The sequence below is a fragment of the Procambarus clarkii genome, chromosome 23 (assembly GCF_040958095.1).
Source record: "Procambarus clarkii isolate CNS0578487 chromosome 23, FALCON_Pclarkii_2.0, whole genome shotgun sequence".
NCBI lineage: Eukaryota > Metazoa > Arthropoda > Malacostraca > Decapoda > Cambaridae > Procambarus > Procambarus clarkii.
In genome coordinates this window covers 40,706,314-40,713,475 of record NC_091172.1, presented here as the reverse complement: position 1 = coordinate 40,713,475, position 7,162 = coordinate 40,706,314, and the positions used below count along the sequence as shown (strand labels likewise).

Genomic DNA, 7,162 nt, shown 5'->3' with positions numbered 1-7,162 from the left:
GTGGACAGTCTTGACATTAGGGAAGAGTTCCTGGCACTTCTTGAGCCAATCTTCTACCTTCATGCTGCACTCATCAGCTGTGTCTATGGTTGTGTCAACCTCCTGTGGGGTGTTGACTGTGTCGAGGTTCCCCAACATGGCCTGCAGCTGAGTCTTCCCTTCCTCTCCTTGTGTTGTCATATCCACCACACTGGTATCCTCCAGTTCCAAGAGCTTCTTTGCTGACTTGTTCTGCTCTACCAGAGCATAGAGTCTGTCCTGGAGCTGGAGGTGATGAGTCTTCCAGTCCCCCAGCTGCCCCCGGTACTCCCCCAGCTGGGACAGTACCTCTTCACAGTTTTTAATGAGGCTGCTAATGCTGCTCTTCTGCTCCTGCAACATGGAACGAAACTTCTTTTTTGCGGGTACAGTTTTCTCTTGTGTTTGCTGGATATTTTTGAGTTTCCTAACTAAAGCCTCCATGCCATAGCTAATTGGGAACTGAGTAGTAGCTGTGGCAGCGTGCTGGCCACGGCAGCTGGGGCAAGTCAGCTGACCATTCTTGATAGCATTGTCAATACACTGGGAGCAGAATGTGTGGCCGCACGGCAATGTGCGAGGCCGTAGCTGATTGTCGTCATAATCGTTATAACACACTGAACATACCTCTGGCTTGTTATCCTGTGGAAAGAATATTTGGTTAAGCTAGATGTATTTACAACAAAAAGTAATATTACAGTACTTTATTTACTAATACAAATTACGTAATATTTACATACATTCTTTGTATTAGCTATTCTAGAGTTAATATTAGAGTTAGTTAATATTACTGACAGATTAACATATCCACAGCAAGGTCAATATTTTTTATAAACATATCCCAGAGTATGGGATATGTTTATATTATAATATTTTTTGTTATATAATTTTTTTGGGTAATAATATTTGATAATATTTTTTGGTAACATTTGCAGCAGCAGGGTTGCTTGTAAGTCATACCCAAGAGTATGACTAACAAAACCCGTCCTTACTTTCTTACTAATAATGGAAGGAAACAAACGTATATATCGTATGTGATAATTGAGGAAGGGTCAAGTATTCTTAGTCTAAGTTGGACAATAAGTGCACAGTGGGTTAAATCTTTACACATGGGTTTTATTGACCAACTCCGGATTATTCTACACTTATTAACTATGGGAACACATGATTATGTTAATGGATTGTTGAGATTGAGTGATACTCTTCACCAAACATAAACATAATGGATGAACTGACTATTGGTCCCACACAAATCTGGGCTTAGTCATTATTTTACTGTAGACTCTCTTGGTAATATACAAATGTAGCATGGATTTTTACAATATAAGGTCTCTACACTTAATCACTTTACTAACGGGGACCAAGGTTGATGGAGTTTAAACCACGTATTACAGTACTCCTTAACCCCTTAACTGCGTTGCCTCCAAATGTGACACCTCCGCAGTGCGCAGGAAATAAATTCTCTGGAAAAAATTCTTTTTTCTTTTTAAAGTGTCAAAAACCCTTCCCTGAGTATGGGTATGTAAAAAAAAATTCGAAATTGTACTTACTTTGGCTGCTATGGGGTCCGGAAGTTGGGGCGTGACGTCATCATTCCCCGTGCGCCCGAGGCGTAAGCTCTCGGAGGCGGTGGGGGGCTCGGGGCGGGGCGCGAGAGTTGCCGCGAATATATTTTCGTTCATTTATTGCGCACATTTCCTGATACATTTTCATTGTTTTTATGTGCCAATCCAATGTATAATGAACACGTACACTATAATATCGCAGTACAACGTCCGTACTGTCCGTAGACACTGTGTTACGTGCATCGCAAACAAGTTCACTTATCCTGCACAATTTCCAATGTATCATGCCAAATAAATTTATATTTACACTTTATATACACACTGTACAGTATCACACACTATATACACACACCATAAACACACTCAGTACTCCGCGAGTGTGTGATATGCTGCGAAACAGCCAACGGGGCAGAGTGGCACCTTGCACTCCACGCACCAGGTGCTGATACATCTTCGTTTCTGTTCTCTGCGGGTAGTGTTCCTGCATACTATACACGCACGTTTACCCTTCTCCCGTGATGCTGTGCCTGGCATATACTCGAGCATATGTACTCCGAAGTTCTCATTACCCCTCAATCTGTCTGGAGCTGCATGTGGCATTGTTGCTTGCACTCCGGGTGGTACAACAGAACCCTCCTTGCCATACTTTACTAGCAGCTGTGACACAACATCAGCACTGAATGTACGTATAGACGGTCTCCTGCCAGATTTTACTAAGTACATATTGAAGCAGTTGAGCACTGCAACATCCATGAGGTGGAAGAAGAACTTTTTAGTCCACTTCACAGACTTGCGCACGCACTCCACTCCACCAAGCATCATGTCACACTTATCGACGAGGCGCATGTTCACGTTATAGTCTATGACACAGTCTGGCTTATACACGGTGTTGCGTGTCTGAAAGTGGACCTTCCCACTGTCCAATATGGCACCGGTGTGAATCGTAGTCAGCATATTCACCTCGCGTCTGTCCTTCCACTGCACTGACAGCGTATTGTCACACTTACGCAGCTGGCACTCACCCACGGCTATAGCTATACCGAACACTGGCATTTCCTTCCTGTGGCTCTTCACAGTGCCACATACGCCGGTGTTGTGGGCAAGGAGGTATCTGGTCAATAAGGGGCTGGTGTAATAGTTGTCGGTGTACAGTACATGCCCCTTGTTCAGCAACGGTTCCATCAGGGTTTTTACAACACTGCCAGCGAACCCGTGTTCATCTTGAGCCGGTATGTCGACGTCTGTACCAGAATATAATATCATGTCCAAGACAATACCAGTCTCACAGTCGCAAAGCACAAAAAACTTCAGTCCAAATCGGTGCCGCTTTCATGGAACGTACTGCTTGAATGCCAGTCGCCCCTTGAACAGTACAAGTGACTCGTCAATAACCACATTCTGTCCAGGTACAAAATAATCCCTGAACTTCCCTCTTATGTCACTGAACATCTTCCGTACTTTCCACAGTCTGTCGTGTCTGTCCTCATTTGCATTATTCTCGAAATGCAGGCACCTGAGAATCAAGAGAAACCTATAACGCGACATGTACCGGTTGAACACAGGCGATGGAACAAGGCTGTCTTTGCTCCAATAATCTTGGATGACAGCTTTCTCAGAGTGCTTCATCATCATACAGAGTGCCAGAAACACGTACATTTCGTCGATTGTCGTGTCCTTCCATCGTGTGAGCCGTGAGGCAGGTAAAATGCCTTCGTCTATGAGGCTGTGAGCGAACCTGTTTGTCTCAGTCACAAGATGCGTCATGGATACATTGTCAAAATATGCCTGAAAATATTCCATGTCTGCCATATCATCACCAGTATATGGGGATAATGGTGTAACATCAAAATCGCTATCATCAAATGTTGGCATTTGAGGGACAAATGTGGTGCAATCCTCCCACACAAGTACACCAGGGGGTTTGGTGTTGGCGCCAACACCACGGCCAACACCACCACGAGCACCAAAACTACGGCTACGTCGTCCGCTGCTTCTGCTGGAGCTGCGTGAGGGTATGCTAGGCGCTGAGGCAGATTTACGTACTGTAGACCTACCACGAATAAATGATGTTGAGGGGCCACTGTCGTTGACCACATGCTGTGAGGCACGCTGCCGCCTGCCGCGGCGTGTTGCTGAGGTAGCAAAACCCCGCCTGGTAACAACACCACTGCTCGTACTCGGGTCGTCCACACTACTCGTATTGGAGCCAATGTCACTGAAGCCCGAGAAAGATTCGTCACATGTACTATCACTGAATAAACTACTAGCGTCTGGGGACATACATGATGGTGGTGATGATAACGGTGTTGACCCAGGGCGGCGAGGCAGGCCGGGCGAGGCACGAGTACCACACACACTCGCCACATCTTCCAATTCTGTCTCTTCCTCACTCGTATCAGATCTCTGAGTTAGGTCTTTCTCTGGATCATAGTCCAGGTCATCATCCAGAGCACCGTCATCATACAAAATATCGCGTATTTCCTCCTCAGAGAGTCGTTTTCCATGACCGCGGGTCACCGTGGAGCGGGAGCTCGTAGAGGATGCATCAGACATGGTTGCTGCCGTGAAACTGAGGCTCCCCACGGCCGCAGGGCATGCTGGGATTTTTTTTTAAGATGGCGGACGATCACTGGGGCCCCCACCCACACATACCATACCCGCGTCACCGCGCGCCAGTTTTGAATGGAACGTGAAAAATCAAAATACCTGGAGGCGCGTTGCGCAAACCAGACGCGAGCCTGCAGGCGCGTTGCGCAAACCAGACGCGAGCCTGCAGGCGCGTTGCGCAGTTTAAGGGTTAAAGTGGGAGAATGAGCCCAAAATAACACAAGACACACAGGGTTCTACAAACACACATTCCTAAAATTCCTATCCCTAAACTAACAAAGAAAAAAAGCACTAGTACAGTTAATGCACTTATCATTACTGTAGAAGACCACCCAAGCGTCGCATTGACGTCTACTGGACACTGGAGTAGTCGCCGCCTGAGTGGACAACTTGCTGCCGCTCTCCACTCTGTGTGCACTCCCTTGGTTCCAGTAATGTTTCACACAAAACTCATATCCCAAAATTGGTCATTTGTATGTCTTATAGAGTTCCAGACTGTTTTCAACATTTAACACTGCTGTTTCTATATATATTTTCAACCAGTGAATGTCTTAAATAAGTGTTTCCTATACTATTCCATTGCTTTGGGGAGGATATATAATTATTAATAATAATAATTTTCCTTTCTAAGTCACTGTGCTTTACATGTGCAGAACTGACTATTGTACTGGCAGAAATCATAAATTCATGTTTGTCCTGCCCTTCAAGAAGACCTGAACAAAATAAGTGTATGAGCACCACTTGGCAAATGGAATTTAATGTGAACAAATGCCATGTTATGGAATGTGGAATAGGAGAACATAGACCCCACACAACCTATAAACTATATAATTACCTAAGTGTAGTTACAGGATGAGAGCTATGCTCATGATGTCCCGTCTTCCAAGCACTCTGTCATATAACAATTTGAAATTACTGACGCTTTTGTCTTCCATCACCTTCTCACCTAACTTGTTCCAACCATCTACCCCACTTGTTTGCGAAAGTGAATTTTCTTATTCACTTCTAAAAAATTTAATTTTCTTTGGCACCTTTGTTTAGTTTAAATCTATGACCTCTTGTTCTTGAAGTTCCAGGTCTCAGGAATTTTTGCCTATAAATTTTATCAATTCCCGTTAATATTTTGTACGTAGTGATCATATTGCCTCTTTTTCTTCTATCTTTTAGTTTTGGAATATTTAACCCTTTAACTGTGCAACGCACCTGCTGGCCCACGCTTGGGGTGCACTACGCGCCTCCGGGTATTTGTATTTTTCACGTTCGATTTAAAAGTGACGTGCGGTGACGCAGGTATGGAATGGTTGGCTGGGGGCCCCAGTGATAGTCCGCCATCTTGAAAAAAAAATCCCAGCATGCCCCGTAGCCATGGAGAGCCCCAGTTCCCAAGCAGCAACCATGTCTGATGCATCGTCAACGAGCTCCCGCTCCACAGTGACCCGCGGTCATGGAAAACGACTCTCTGAGGAGGAGATTCGCGATATTTTGTACAACGACGGTGCTATGGATGATGACGTGGACTATGATCCAGAGAAAGATCTGACACAGAGGTCTGATACGAGTGAGGGAAAGACGCAAGTGGATGATGTGGCGAGTGCATATGGTATACGCTCCTCACCCGGCCTGTCTCGCCGCCCTGGGTCAACACCGTTATCACCACCACCATCATGTATGTCCCCCAGATGCTAGTTTATTCAGTGACAATACATGTGACAAATCTTTCTCGGGCTTCAGTGACATTGGCTCCGATACGAGTAGTGTGGACGACCCGAGTACTAGCAGTGAGGGTGGTACCAGGCGGGGCTTTGCTGCCTCAGCAACACGTCGAGGCAGGTGACAGCATGTCTCACAGCATGACGACAGTGGGCCCTCAACATCAGGTGATTGTGGTAGGCCTACGGTACGAAAATCTGCCTCGGCGCCAAGCATACCCTCACGCAGCTCCAGCAGCAGCAGCAGACGACGTAGCCGTGTTTTGGTGCTCGTGGTGGTGTTGGCGCCGACATCAAACTCCCTGGTGTACTTGTGTGGGAGGATTGCACCACATCTGTCCCTCAAATACCAACGTTTGATGATACCGATGTTGTTGTTACAGCTTTATTCCCGTATAACGGTGATGATATGGCGGACATGGAATATTTCCAGGCATATTTTGACAATGTCTTCATGAGGCATCTTGTGACCGAGACAAACATGTACGCCCACACCCTCATAGACAGCGGCATATTACCTGCCTTACGCCTCACGCGATGGAAGGCAACGACAATCGACGAGATGTACGTGTTTCTGGCTCTATGCATGATGATGAAACACTCCGAGAAAGCTGTCGTCCAGGACTATTGGAACAAAGACAGCCTTGTTCCATCACCCGTCTTCAACCGGTATGTGTCGCGGGATAAGTTCCACTTGATTCTCAGGCGCCTGCATTTCGAGAACAATGCAAATGAGGACAGTCCCGCGACAGACTGTGGAAGGTACGCAAGGTATTCAGCGACCTGCGAGGGAACTTCAGGGATTATTTTGTACCTGGACAGAATGTCGTTATCGACGAGTTACTTGTACTGTTCAAGGGCAGACTGGCTTTCAAGCAGTACATCCCTTCCAAGCGGCCATGTTTTGGACTAAAGTTTTTCATGCTGTGCGACTGTGAGACTGGTATCGTCCTGGACATGATCTTGTAGTCTGGTACAGACGTCGACATACCAGCTCAAGATGAACATGGGTTCTCTGGCAGTGTCGTAAAAACCCTGATGGAACCAGTGCTGAACAGGGGGCATATACTGTTCACTGACAACTATTACACCAGCCCCCTGTTGACCAGATACCTCCTTGCCCACAACACCAGCATATGTAGCACTGTGAAGGTCCTCGGGAAGGAAATGCCAGTGTTCAGTATAGGTATATCCATGGGCGAGTACCAGCTGCGCAAGTGTGACAATATGCTGTCAGTGCGGTGGGAGGACAGACACGAGGTG

The 7,162-nt window shown here is 46.3% G+C and overlaps 1 long non-coding RNA gene across 1 annotated transcript in view; it reads right to left on the bottom strand.

Annotated features, from left to right (window-relative positions):
- Positions 1-406: 406 nt before the first annotated feature.
- Positions 407-7,162, bottom strand: part of LOC138367913 (uncharacterized) — a 52,275-nt gene continuing 45,519 nt past the window's right edge. The window contains exon 3 of the long non-coding RNA XR_011229472.1: positions 407-660. This is a non-coding gene — a long non-coding RNA (uncharacterized lncRNA). The remainder of the gene's footprint in view (positions 661-7,162) is intronic.